The 13108-nt window shown below is 37.2% G+C and overlaps 1 protein-coding gene across 5 annotated transcripts in view; it reads left to right on the plus strand.

The window, feature by feature from the left end:
- Positions 1 to 13108, plus strand: part of LRRC4C (leucine rich repeat containing 4C) — a 171563-nt gene that overhangs the window by 51956 nt on the left and 106499 nt on the right. The window contains exon 2 of one of the 5 annotated variants that reach the window (XM_087423120.1): positions 3465 to 3545. The exons of the other annotated variants lie outside the window; for them this stretch is intronic. The gene's annotated coding sequence lies outside the window, so the exon portion shown is untranslated. The remainder of the gene's footprint in view (positions 1 to 3464; positions 3546 to 13108) is intronic. 5 annotated transcript variants of the gene reach the window in all.

Consider the following 13108-nt stretch of genomic DNA (forward strand, 5'->3'; position numbering starts at 1 on the left):
TAATACAGGTTTGATGATTGGTTAATAGATATAGAGGGGTTTTTTTCAACATATGGCTAGGAAATTATTAAATTAACTCTTGTCAAATTATCTTGTTTTCTTATGGTGTTAACCTCATTCTACCAGTTACTATAACTATTTACGTACTTGGTGCCTACCCAGCTAGCTTTTAAAATGTTTGTGGCAGGGGCCAGCTTCGTGGTGTAGTGGTTAAGTTCGTGCGCTCTGCTTCGGAGGCCCAGAGTTCGCAGGTTCGGATCCCGGGCGCGCACTGACGCACTGCTTGTCAGGCCATGCTGTGGTGGCGTCCCATATAAAGTAAAGGAAGATGGGCACGGATGTTAGCCCAGGGCCAATCTTCCTCAGCAAAAAAAGGAGGATTGGCAACAGATGTTAGCTCAGGGCTAATCTTCCTCACAAAAAACAAAACAAAGTGTTTGTGGCAGATAGTAACTCTTATTTATACTTACCTCAGCACCCTATGCCAAACACAGTGCCTGCTTTTAGTAGATATTAAAGGAATAATTGTCGAATGGAAATTAAATGAATTTTAAAAATAATAAGCAAAATATGTATAGGAAACCTAGCACAGAATGAGCATATTGAAGGCTCTCAACAAACATGAGCTAAATAAATAAACGAGTCATGAATTCTAGCTTTGGCATTAAGTAGCCGTGAGACATGGTCAAATCACTTTTCCTATTGGAGCTCAGTTTTCTCATCAATAATATAAGGTGTTTGGATTTGAAGAATGATTTTCTAACTACTTTTCAAACTCTAGGAAGGTACTTCAGGACTTCTGGGAAGAATGAAGTATTTTCTTGGCCAGTGATAGGTATGTAAAGTCCCTTAGCTTATGTTAGGCCTAAGATATTCTTTCCAAAGAAGAGCCCCACTGCTAAAATTGTTTGAAAAATATTGGTGTAAATTACAGTGTGGAAATTTGCCATTTTCAAATCAGTTTGAACACATCCAATTTAAAAGTCCATCTTGCTGTTATTACATTACCATATAAGAAAAAGACAAGAGATCCTGCTGTTCCAGAAGCCACATTTAAAGGAATTTGACATTAATTTTCTAGGAATGTTAGAGACAACACTAATTAATTGCAAAGACATATAACAATTCCTTCCCTACAGAAAGAGAAAAATGTATGTTCACTTGTCATGCATACAACAAGCTTCAAAGAGTAATAATTCTTAACATACTGGAATAAAGTATTTTATTATTTTTTGTTTTCCTCACTCCATATTCTCTTTTTATTTAAGAGAGCAGCATGCTGAAAACATGTTATTGAATTGCTTCTTTGATGAACCCTTGGGTGTTTTGGGCTTGTTTCCCTCTCCCCAGACAATTTAGATTGGTAGTTGGTAGGTAAAATTTTGCTGCTTTGATTATCAATTGGAATGTAAAGATGGCAATTGGTGGGTGTTTGTTAGACTCTAAAATCAAAGGAACTGAGCCTGAGACATTCATCTGTAGCTTACTAATAATCACAGTAATAATGGTAGTAAATAATAGTAGTAACAATAGTTACAATTAAGAGCTCTATTTAATCTTATTTGTTGCTTACTCATGCCAGGCACTGGGCTATGTCCTTTAAATCTGCAATCTTGTATATTCCTCATGACAACCCTGTGTGACAGGTTCCATTATTACAGGAGAGGAAAATGAGCACTTTTCCCAAGGTTAACACTTGGTATGTGGTGAGTCAAGATTTAATGAACTTACAATCTAATAGGAATGAAAATAAAAGACACACAGATCTCACACAAGGTAGAATATAATGAGTGCTATAAGAGAGATACATACAAGTATAATTCTCTAAGATTGTTCACCTGTGTACTGACTCATTCATTTCTTTGTGCAGCTGTACTCTCGATGTTCACAATATTACTTTTATCCAGAATCCCAGTGTTGGCAGATCCTTAGAGCTCCTTCCCTGCTTTTGTCCATTGCCAGAATCCCTTTCTATAGCATCCCGGAGAGCTGGTCACAAGACTCTGTTGCTGAACACCTTTAGTGATAAACATGCTCCCTACAGGCAGAGAGCATCTGCTACTTGGTTCCTGTAAATGGAAGTTGAGTCAAACTTGGTTTCCCTGTACCTTCCATTCTTGGTTTTGTCTAATATAGCCAATTAAAAATTTATGACCATCCTTTTTCAACAATCTAACCCTTCTTTGAGGCCACATTTGGTTCCCTCCCTCCCATCCCCACATGTCTTCTTTTAGGGTTAACATTGCAGTGTTTCTGTGAGGTTAAAACTATGTAATCATGTAAAATGTTTAGGAGAGTGCCCAACACATAATAATCTCTCTATAAATAATAGATGATAATAACAATGAATAATAACATAATTGTTATTTATTGGATTAAACATTGTTTATGGGATTCTTATCCTCCTGGTTGACCACATTTTGTGTACAATTATTTAGACATAGACACTAGCTTTCCATAAATATGTTACTGCTAATAGGACACAATGCTTCAGGTTCATTTGTGTCTATCATGAAGATGAACCCAATAAATTAAACTCTGGTTTCATGATTGACTTAATTGGTAGGGACATTGGCAGTGCTCACTTTTGTATACATAATATCTGGGTTCTGCCTCAATGAGTCATTATATTTAAATATCCTTTTAAAAACCTAAAGCCATTGCCTGACTTTGTGATTGCTCATTAGAAAATAGTAATAATGAAAACAAGAAAAAGGAAAAATTGGAAACTCACTTAAAAATAATAAATAGAAGCAATTTCAAAGATTCTACCCTATATAAGAATGAGGAATGGACGATAAGTAAATGTAGTTAAAACATGACCAGTCCTCCATTCAAAGGCTGAGTCTCTCTTTTTCACTAAGCATACCAACTCTTTGTTTATTAACATAATACAACTGTAATAAAATAAAAAGGTTTCACTACAGACCAGACAAGGCCAGACAGCTGATTAAAAGATGCTAAAATGTGCAGCTCCCTGGAGCCTAGAGTCGCTTTTAAGGTTGATTTTGAATGACTTGTCCAGGCAGGGAGTCTTCCAGGAGGAAATACATCTTTGTCTGGGGTTAGGTCAAGGGCTGAACTCCCAGGGCTCCAGTGAACCTTGAGGAGAAATCCTTGAGGCAGAGCCCAGACAGAGGAAGTCACCAGATCCTCGGAAGGGGGAGGAGAAGATTTACCATCCCTCTGGAGTGATTTTCAGTTGTAGCACTTCTCAGGCAAAGAGTATGCCAACAGCCATTCTTCTGGTTTGCTTGTCTCTGGTGGGCACCAGCAACCTATGAGGTTCTGAAGTCTCAAGATGAGATACAATATAAACAAGCTATTTGAATATCTTTTCATCTTCTTTATGTTCCTTTTAGAGAGGGAATGTTCTAGGATGTGGATCCTAGTCTTGCAGGATAATGGCATTTTCATACTGTAGGGTATCTTACATTATCTAGTCCAATCACCTCATTTTGCAGATCAAGAAACTGAGGCTGAGAGAGAGGGGACTTTCCCAGAGTCACTCAGCTAGTCAGTGACAGACATCAGTGGAACTTGAGGTAAGTTTTGTGGCCTCTTTGGGCTTCTCTTTCCAAATCTATAAAAGGGAAATGAGGACTATGTCTGCACAATCTCTTGAAAATTCCTTCTTATTCTGATATTCTACTTATGTAATTTTTAATTTAAGACTCCTAACTTTCGGTGTGATTTTCACTTGGCAATAATCAAGAGGCTTTTCTACAAATGATGCATTTTTGTGCCTAAATGAGTGTTCTAGCATTTTGATGAAGGCTAAAATTCCAGTTAATATTTTGCGTTGTTTACAGATACTTACCTCAGTATATGGCATGGATTTGGATTATATATTCTGAAAATGCACCCTGGTTTTAAATATAGTTGATAATTTACTGTATTACATCCTAACACTTCAAACAATTTCTTAATAAAACAATAATATATGTTTCTTTATTGTTATTTCCTTATGTTGTTTTACTCATCACTGGGAAGTTCAGGTCATGTAAATGAGTAATGATGCTAAAGACGTCATGCCATACAGGATAGCAATGCCCAAGGTGGTTTTAGTTAGTTGAAAACACTATAGCTTGTAAGCAAGGGTTGGCTTTTTATTTTTCTCTCATTTCTTTAGCAGGCACATTTTAGATAATCTGATAGCAAATCCATTATGTAATGGCAGCTATAAAAGCTTTCATCAAGAATGTGCATGTTTAGTATCTTTGTATGGGATAAGTTGGGTTATGCGAGTGGCATGGGCAAAAGATTCAAGAGTAAGAAAGACTTGGTGTTTCAAGTCCTTGGTTCTACGGAATTTGGGGGAGGCAGGTATAGGAGGAGCATGGAACTTAATATCCTCTTTTTTATCTGTTTCTCCTAAACTCATCAGATGCAAGTCTTTCTAGTATTTCAAATTCTCTCTGCCAGGTATATTAAATATCCATCTTTCTGTGTTGAATATGTGAATTTAGTTTGTTTTTAAAGTACAGTTTATAATGCACAGAGTTCTGAGGTTGGAGAGTTTGTTGGTTACAAGGGGAAGCATCTTTACACCAGTGGGCATGCAGATTCTCAGAAATTTATTTCCTACATGACATTTGACAAGTTATGTTTGATGATGTTTACAAGGATATCAAAAGGATCAAATGAGATAATGTATATGAGAGAAATGTGTGCAACCTAAAGCATAATAAGAATCCTTTTTCTTTTTATACAGCATATTAGGACAAATGGATAAGTGTATAGAAAACAGTGAGGGGTAAAGAAGGAGAAGGTGTGAGAAGAAAATCCTTTACTTTTCCAGTAAAATCATGGCTTAGAGCAAAGGGACAACAAGGATGCAAATGAAATATTGCTGCTAGAATATCTGATGTGCATGCTTCTTAAAATGTTATGTACATTCAAGTTGCTTGGGGATATCTTTAAAACACAAATTCTGATTCAGTAGGTCTGGGGTGAATTCTGCGAGTCTGCATTTCTAAAAAGCTTTCAGATACTGCTGACGCTGCTGGTCTCCAGGGCTTTGAGTAGCGAGGTCCTCTGCCATCAGATTAACAGGTGTAACCAAAAGTCAACTACTATCTTACTGCGAAAAGAATCAGTTATAAACCAATGTTACTGCAATAAACAAAAAATTAAAAAAGAAAAAAAAAAGAATAAATTTATTCACAAACTGGGATTCATATATCAAAGGAATACCATCCAGCCTGGGAAACACTCTCCCCTGTCACGCAATAAAGGAGCTTGCTGCACTTTCTGGTTTTGTTATTAAGAGTCGAGAGAAAACATTCTGCTTCTGTTGGCTGGGGTTTCTGGCTGAAAGATAGTGGCAAGGTAGGAGTTTCTATCCAGCAGAGTAAGGAATAAACAAGATCTAGGGAACCAACACATTGTGAAGGCAGTTGAGTTGTTTCTCATTCGTTTTCCAGGTCTTAGCTAACAGACGTCTTTGAATCTTGCCTTAAGAATTTTATATATGTGATCGGTTGCCTTAACTCTGCCCTTTTCCTTGGAACATTGCATATTTACACTGACTTGAATCACTCACTTCTCTAATATAAATATGAACAGGAAGAAACCATATGAGATATTCCCCTCTTTTTTATGTTTTAAATTCAATTAAACACATTGCCTAAGTATTAGGTTACAAAGTAGTGGACTAGGCACTGGGAGGGTCATAGGAATTATGGAAGTAGGTACCAGGTATTCTCACTTTGCCTTTGAGGATACAGGCATAATAACCAAATACAAGGTGGTTTGAGCTTAAAAAAAAATACTAGATCTGGAAATAACGTGTTAGAGATCGGAAAGAAACAGAAATCAATTCCATTGGGAAGGGAGCTAGGAAGACTTCGTAAAGGGGGAGGAATTTGGAACATGGTCATTTGCACATGGAGGCCAGAAGACAGCTTGAGGCATAGTCTTTGTCATACTGTAGCATATAAATGGACAGCAAAAGCAAAGAGACGTAGGTTAGCATAACACAATGAACACAATGCTGGCATTGAAATACCATTCCTTGGAATTCGGGCTAAAGCCTAGAGCTTGTGTGGGCTTGCTGGAGGTAAGGGAGGCCATATCAGGGTAACATTTTAGCTGCTGCTTCTCTCAAACTTTGATTGTTCTCATTGGGCTAGTTCCTCGGAATCTGCAGGAGAAAATGTCACCTTTTGTATAAACACCTCCCCTTAGCCTATGGAGCACAGCACTTCAGAAGGTACATGAATCAGGGAAGGGAGAGAAAGAAATGATTCCAAATTGCCTTAAAAATGTATTTCTATATTAAATCTTATACTCATTAGGTGCTCCTTCTTTACAGTTCTGACACTCAGATAGGATAAGGATATTCATTTCTTTAACTTATGTGAATTTAAATACATGAATTTTTGCCATGACAGTTACTTTGGAGTGTTGGTTGGTCATAATGGAGAAGCTTTTTATATCTTTCTTTGATATGCTGCTGCTTAGCCATTTGAAAAAATATTGATTCTGCAACCCTTGTGTGATTGCTAATTGCCCTGGCTGGTGCCGTTGCCTGGGTAGCGTGGGGCTGGGGTACTGTCTGGGGTTGCTGTTGTCAATGCAGTCCGAGGATCAACTGTAGACAGAAGTGAGGATAACCAAACAACGTTAGCCATTATAAAATCCAAGGGCAAGTTTGGGGTCATAGTCAGGAGGTGAAATAAATTCAAAGTTCAAAGATAATCAGGAACATATCAGGAAACAGTGGGTAGGGCTGTGCCCACTTGAGGGATTAGAGTGTGAAGTGTTTGTTCTTGCTGAATATTGACTGTGTTGGCTGAGACATCTTAAAGACACAAGACAGTATTTGAAAATGCCATTCCATCTCCTTTATTGCCCACCCATGGAAGCTATTCTCTTAAGAGCACAGATGAACAATGGGAAGTTGGTGCTGCTGTATAAACTTCGATCCTTTTGTGTTCCAGTGAAGAAAGCACTGTACCACCTGTGCTGAGTGTGTTTTCAATTTATCTGAATTTATTGAAATCCAGGAAATGATAGACGAGAGTGACTCTATGGGACTCTAGTTTGTTTAAAACTCCAGTCAGCTGTGGCTGACTTTGCGTCCTTTGTCATCTGTGCTGTCATTGCTTCTTTAAGTTCCCTCCTTTCCTCATGCTCTAACTTCGGTGGTGTGGATATCATCATTTTCATTCTTGTAGCACACTGTCAATTCCAGCTTCTAGGTAATGACTAAACTTCAAGGGCATAGATATTTCCTGCTGAGAACTGTTTTGACGATTATCTAGCATGATGGTCCCCTTTGTTTTTCAGTTTAAACAAACAAACAAGACATTGAACGTAAATATGAAGGAAGGTAAAAGAGCAGGATGTAAGAACAAGAGAAAGGGAGTGAGGAAATGAAACCACCATTTACTGTGTGCCAACACAGAGCACACACTCTGCTAGGTTCTTTATATACACTGTGCTGCTTAGTCCCTGCCATGACCTTGGGTTAGGGACATCATTGGGCCCACTTTACCAGAGGTCAAATAAAGTGAGGGAGATTCTAATCAGATCAGAGTCACGCTGGCACTCACCAGCAGCACTGAGACAAGAGTCTGGATCTCTAACTGCTCTCCACTACCAGGCTGAAAGCAGCGGATGGTGGCGACCACAATGAGAGTGCCATCCTTTCTTTTTCACAAAGTAGCTTGAACTATGCCAAGATGAGCCATTTAGATAAAAGGTAGAAAAGGGACGAGAATTGAGTAAAAGTTAATGTTTCACTCCCTTCCAACCAGAATTGTCTTCATTCACTTTGAACCTAACATATATGGGTCACTTTATGGTGGCAACCATCTTTTACATGAAGATGACCTATCTGTTCCGAGTCAGCAACATGGAATTATGTTGGGTTATCCCTGAGCTGTTTAGCAGGTTGATAGACAGTCTGTACATGTTTAATATGCAGAAATTTATAAATAAATCAAGGCAACTATGTTTTTTCCTTTATAATCCATATCCAGACTTATGTGTTACTAATAAATGATGTTCTCAGCTCTGCCCATTTGTTCTTTAAAGAGCTATATATTAAGCCCTTACTATGTACTAGAAACTGTTACAAGCTATATTAGTCAGGATTGTCTAAACTCTGAGATAACAGAGCAATTCTGAAATCTCAGTGGCTTAACACAATGGAAGTTTATTGCTGTTCATGCTAAGTTTCCTGTGGGCTTTGCTGTCCTCTCAGGTGAGGTGAGAGGAGCCAATCTGCTTCTATCTCATAGATTTGCCTTCTCAGCATGTGTCTTCCAGATTATTATCACAGAAAAGAGAACTGGAGTTGCCTCAGGGAATTTTCTCTGCCCCCCCCAAAAGGGACACCCTTACATTCTATTTACAATCCATTTATCAGGAGTCATCTGGCCCCATGGAACTATAAGGGCTGTGGTGGGGAGGGTGCTAGGAAATACAGTCATCTCTATGCCTATGAAAGAAAGAATGAACAGATACTGATAAGTGCTGGTGATGAATCACAAGTTCTGGGGAGAACAAAGATTACCTTTTTAAAGTTATCTGCTGTGAGAACTCTGCAGTCATATGAGGGAAACAATAATTACAGGGGAGTATTTAGGGCAACATTACTATTTGGCAAGGCCTATAGCTCCTGAAGCCAGCAGTTGCTGCTTTCTTTCCAAAGTTTCTTTTCCATCTGAAACAACTGACTTGAGACTTACAAATTCCTTGTATTCTCTTGTGTTCATGCTATCTGCTTTGTTTTCTTAAATAGAGGTCAAAATGTGTTTAAAAACTAAGCCTGGGTCTTAGAACTTCTTTTTTTGGAAGCAGTGGCCTTGTGGCAGCTGTTGTTTGACAGAATGAAGAGAATTTTCCTTGCCCACTGTAAGCCATGAGGGGCAGAAGGGAGCTGTGCACACTAGCAGCTCTCTCTTTGTTGGACACTTGTTCTTTATAATTGTCCCAGCGTTTATGACTGGCATGGTCAGATTCGGAGAAGGTTTGCTGGCATTCACCATACAAACAGAAAGCGTATGCAATTGGAGAGATCTATACCTTGCAGAAAAATAAGAGTGAAAAACATAAGGCCGTGCAAGTATGTTTGGGCTTGAGAGCATGGACAGGTCCGTGGAGTTGGGTTGAAGATGACATGTTGCTAAAGAGTCTAGATAGTTTCTTTCTGTGTTTGGTACGTATGTGTCTGTTAAAACTCTTTTACTTAAAAATAATCGAGGAAGAGCTAAAACATTGGTGTCATGTTGATTTGTCAAGAATGGAAGAATAAAAATCTGTAGCATTTTTGGAAAGTGTTTTTATACTGAAAACAATTTTCACTGTTTATGTCTTGTTTATAACTGTAATGTGCTTTATCCATAGACTTAAGTATTTGGGCTTTCCCTGTCAAATATTTCCTCTCAATAATTGCTCCCTGGGCCTTCATTTTCAACTTCCATTGACTTTAGGTTATATCCATATAATAGATTTGCTTTGGCATTTAGACATGTGTTATGGCCTCTAAGTAAATATTTTCAGGGAAACTGGAGAAGAAGTATTATGGCCTCAAGAGATTTTGAAGATAAACTAGAAAGTCAAACTATGAAAATTACACAAATAATAGTAATGATAATAATATAATCATGAATGTTAATTGGACATTCATTATGGTCCAAGTACCAGGTAATGTGTTTTACAAGGACCTTTTCATTTAATCTGCATTTTTATGAGAGTCAGGGACTCTTAATAGCCCCACTTTAACAAGGGGCTTAGAGAGACGTTAAATGAATTGCTCATTGTCACATGACCAGAAAGTATCTGTCTGACTATTTAAAGTTAGCCAACTCTTGTCCCACTGTGTGGACAATCCACTAACCCAAAATATAACCAAAGGAAATTGCAGCCTAAACTATGTATTTTTAGTTTCACAAAGAAAGTATATTTTAAGAAGAGTACTACAGTTGGAATAAAGTTTGGAATAGAGATTAAGCAGTAAGGATATGTTCAGTTTTTATCTAGAAGTATCCAAAGGAAAAACCCACTAGCTAATGCAGCAGTTGTCAATCAGGAGCAATTTTGCCTCCCTACCCAGGGGACATTTGGCCAAGTATGGAGACAGTTCTGTTGTCATGACTGGGAGGAGGCGTACTACTAGCATCTCGTGGGTAGCATGTCCTACAATGCATAGGGCAGCCCCAAGAATTATCCAGACATAAATGTCAGTAGGGCCAAGGCTGATCTTGTGTGAAAGAGTCTCTTATTAGGTAGGTGAACCGGCATAACTAAGAGCTCAATCTTTGGAGTCAGTAGACCTAGGGTTCAGTTCTGGCTCTACTGCATGACTTTGGGAGTTCAAGTTCTCTAAGTCTGAATTTAGTTACTTATAAATTGGAAATAATGATGATACTTACCCTACATGGTTGTTTTGAAGATTAAATGAGAGAATGTATACAAAGTGAATAACATAGTCCCCGGCATTCGTAGATGATCAATGATTTTAGCTGACAAAATGATTAACTTTGGTTAAACAAAGTTAGTATTGTCTTTTGAGTTCCTCAAAGACTGCTGTTGAGTAGGTGTTTATTTTTTTTAATTGATTTATTTTGTGAGTGTGTGTGTGTTATATCCTACAGGTTTTGACAAATGTATCTCACCATTATTTATCATATCATACTGAATAGTTTCACTGCCTTAAAAATCCTCTGGGCTCCACCTACGCCTCTTCATCCCCCCCCCCAACCCCTGGCAACCCACTGACCTGAGCAGGTGTTGAAAAAGAACTGCCTCCAAATCAGACAGCTTTGTTTTAAATCCTGTTTCCTCTACTTATTAACTGTATGACCTTGAGCAAATGCCTTAGAACTCTCTGTGCCTTAGTTCCCTCATCTATTAGATCGGGGTAATAAGTAGTATGTATCTTCTAGAGTTACCGCGAGGCTGAAATGAGAATATATACGTAAAGTGCTTAGAACAGTGTCTACCACTTAGAAACACGTTAGCTCTTATTATTCATTTACTTACTATTGTTAGACAAAACATAACATATAAATTAATTTTCAAGTAAGTGAACTTTACCTCTTGAAATTCCTTTGTTTTATTTTAACAATTAGAGTAATGGAAATCACTCTAAAATTATATTTAAAAATTCCTTGCTTGTTTAAAAACGAGTACTAAATACTCCTTAATGTTTCATAGTTAACTCAGGGTCTTTGTCATCAACCATTGTTTTTTTGTACTGGATTATGGTACATGAAGCTTTTAAAACTATTGAAGTATGAGAATTTTCCTTACTCTAGGCGGCTGGACTATTTCATTTTTTTGTCTGCTTTTTTAAAAAAATATATTGCCTTTGCTTCCTTCCTATCAAAATATCAGCTGTCTGACTTTAGTAGACTCTCTTGCCTTTTCTAAATATCTGCATTTCATTGGTTCACCAATATTTATTGAACATACTATGTGCTATGCTCTCTAATGTATATTAGCAACCAAAACAAAACAATTCTTTCTTGGAGCTTACTATTGAGCAGAGGTAAACATTGAAGACATAATGCCAGTTAAGTAATCATTTAGTTCCAATGTGATCTCTGCTACGACTGAGCAGTATCAGTTGCTATACTTAGGGGCAAACCCTCTCTTGTGGGATACAAGACAGACCTTCATGGGGAATTGATCATTAAATGGCAATCTGAAAAGTGAGTAGTCATTAACAAGGCAAAGAGAACAAGCACTACAAGCAGATGCAACAGCATGTGTCAAGGTCCTGATTGTGGACAGATGGCATTAAATAAAGGAATTTTTAAAAGCCCTGTATGGCTAGAGACAGAAAAAAAATCCAGGTTGATGGTAGCATCGATGAAGCTAGAAAGACAACCAGGGATTCAATCATGCATGGTCTTGTACAGCATGTAAAAGACTGACTTTAGCCAATACACAATGCAAGCCATTGGAAAGTACAAGCTTGTTGTTGATATGATAGATTTTCATGTGAAGAATGGCGTGTAAGCAGGAAAGACTAGAGGCAGAGATAGCAGTTAGAAAGCTACAGCAATAGTCCATGCAAGATGTGAGGAAAGCAGTTCAAATTGTTCCTATAACAGGAATATGTTCTAAAAACTCTCCCATGAGAGGAGCGCCAATATTTAGTTTATGCACTTGAAAAGATTTCTTTTGGCTTGTTTATCTGCTACCTTGCTCTTGGTTGTATTCCAGAGGATTACAAGTGATGAATAATCAATTTCCAAAAGGGAGAAAATATAAATGTACAGCAATAATAAAAATAAAATTATATTTGTATAATACTTAAAAGCTATCTATTATTGCATTTAATTGGCAAATTTTCCTGACAAGTGCTTTTTACCTTTACTGTCTCTACAAGACTGAAGCCTAAGTTGCTATATCTTAATTTATTGGCAGAAGGAAATTTCTCCTTCAGTAAGCCATGATGCATAATAGGAAACTTCATTTGTCCTGTCATACAGAGAAAGTTGAAATTGAGTAGAAGTGGCCTTCCATTTTGTTCTTTACATTGTAGGAGAGAGAAAAATGTTGATTCATCAGTTCCCAGTTTTAGCCACTAGTGCCCTGATAAAAAATCCAATACTTTAGCTATTTAAATAAAATATTTACCTACGTCTATGCATGCAAAATATGTGCCATTTAAAATATGAACTGTGCAAATATTAAATATGTGTGCACACATAGCCATATTGTATGGGGCCTTGAATGCCATACTTAGAAAACTGGACATTCTATTTTGAACATCTATAAAAACTGTGCAATAGTCTGTTTATTTCTAAAATACGTATCTAAAATAGGTATAATAATTGCTTTCTAATAGGGTGATTGGGAGAATTAAATGAGATCATTTAGACAAAGTGCTTGATTTATCATCTAGCACATAAAAAATATTTAATACATTTTAAATGTGCATATATAATTTAAATATAATTTTTATTATCACAAATTGACTAAATGGCTTATTATAAATTTATCTATGTTGATAACATAAGATTATATTCACAGATACAAATGTACACTTATGCACTTACATACACTATGTTAGCTATTGATTATTATGACAAAACTGGTTGCACAGTGATACTCAAAATGGCATCTAGTCCTACAGCCACCTTTC

The sequence above is a fragment of the Ceratotherium simum genome, chromosome 34, assembly GCF_057802395.1.
Source record: "Ceratotherium simum simum isolate JZ-2026a chromosome 34, ASM5780239v1, whole genome shotgun sequence".
Lineage (NCBI taxonomy): Eukaryota > Metazoa > Chordata > Mammalia > Perissodactyla > Rhinocerotidae > Ceratotherium > Ceratotherium simum.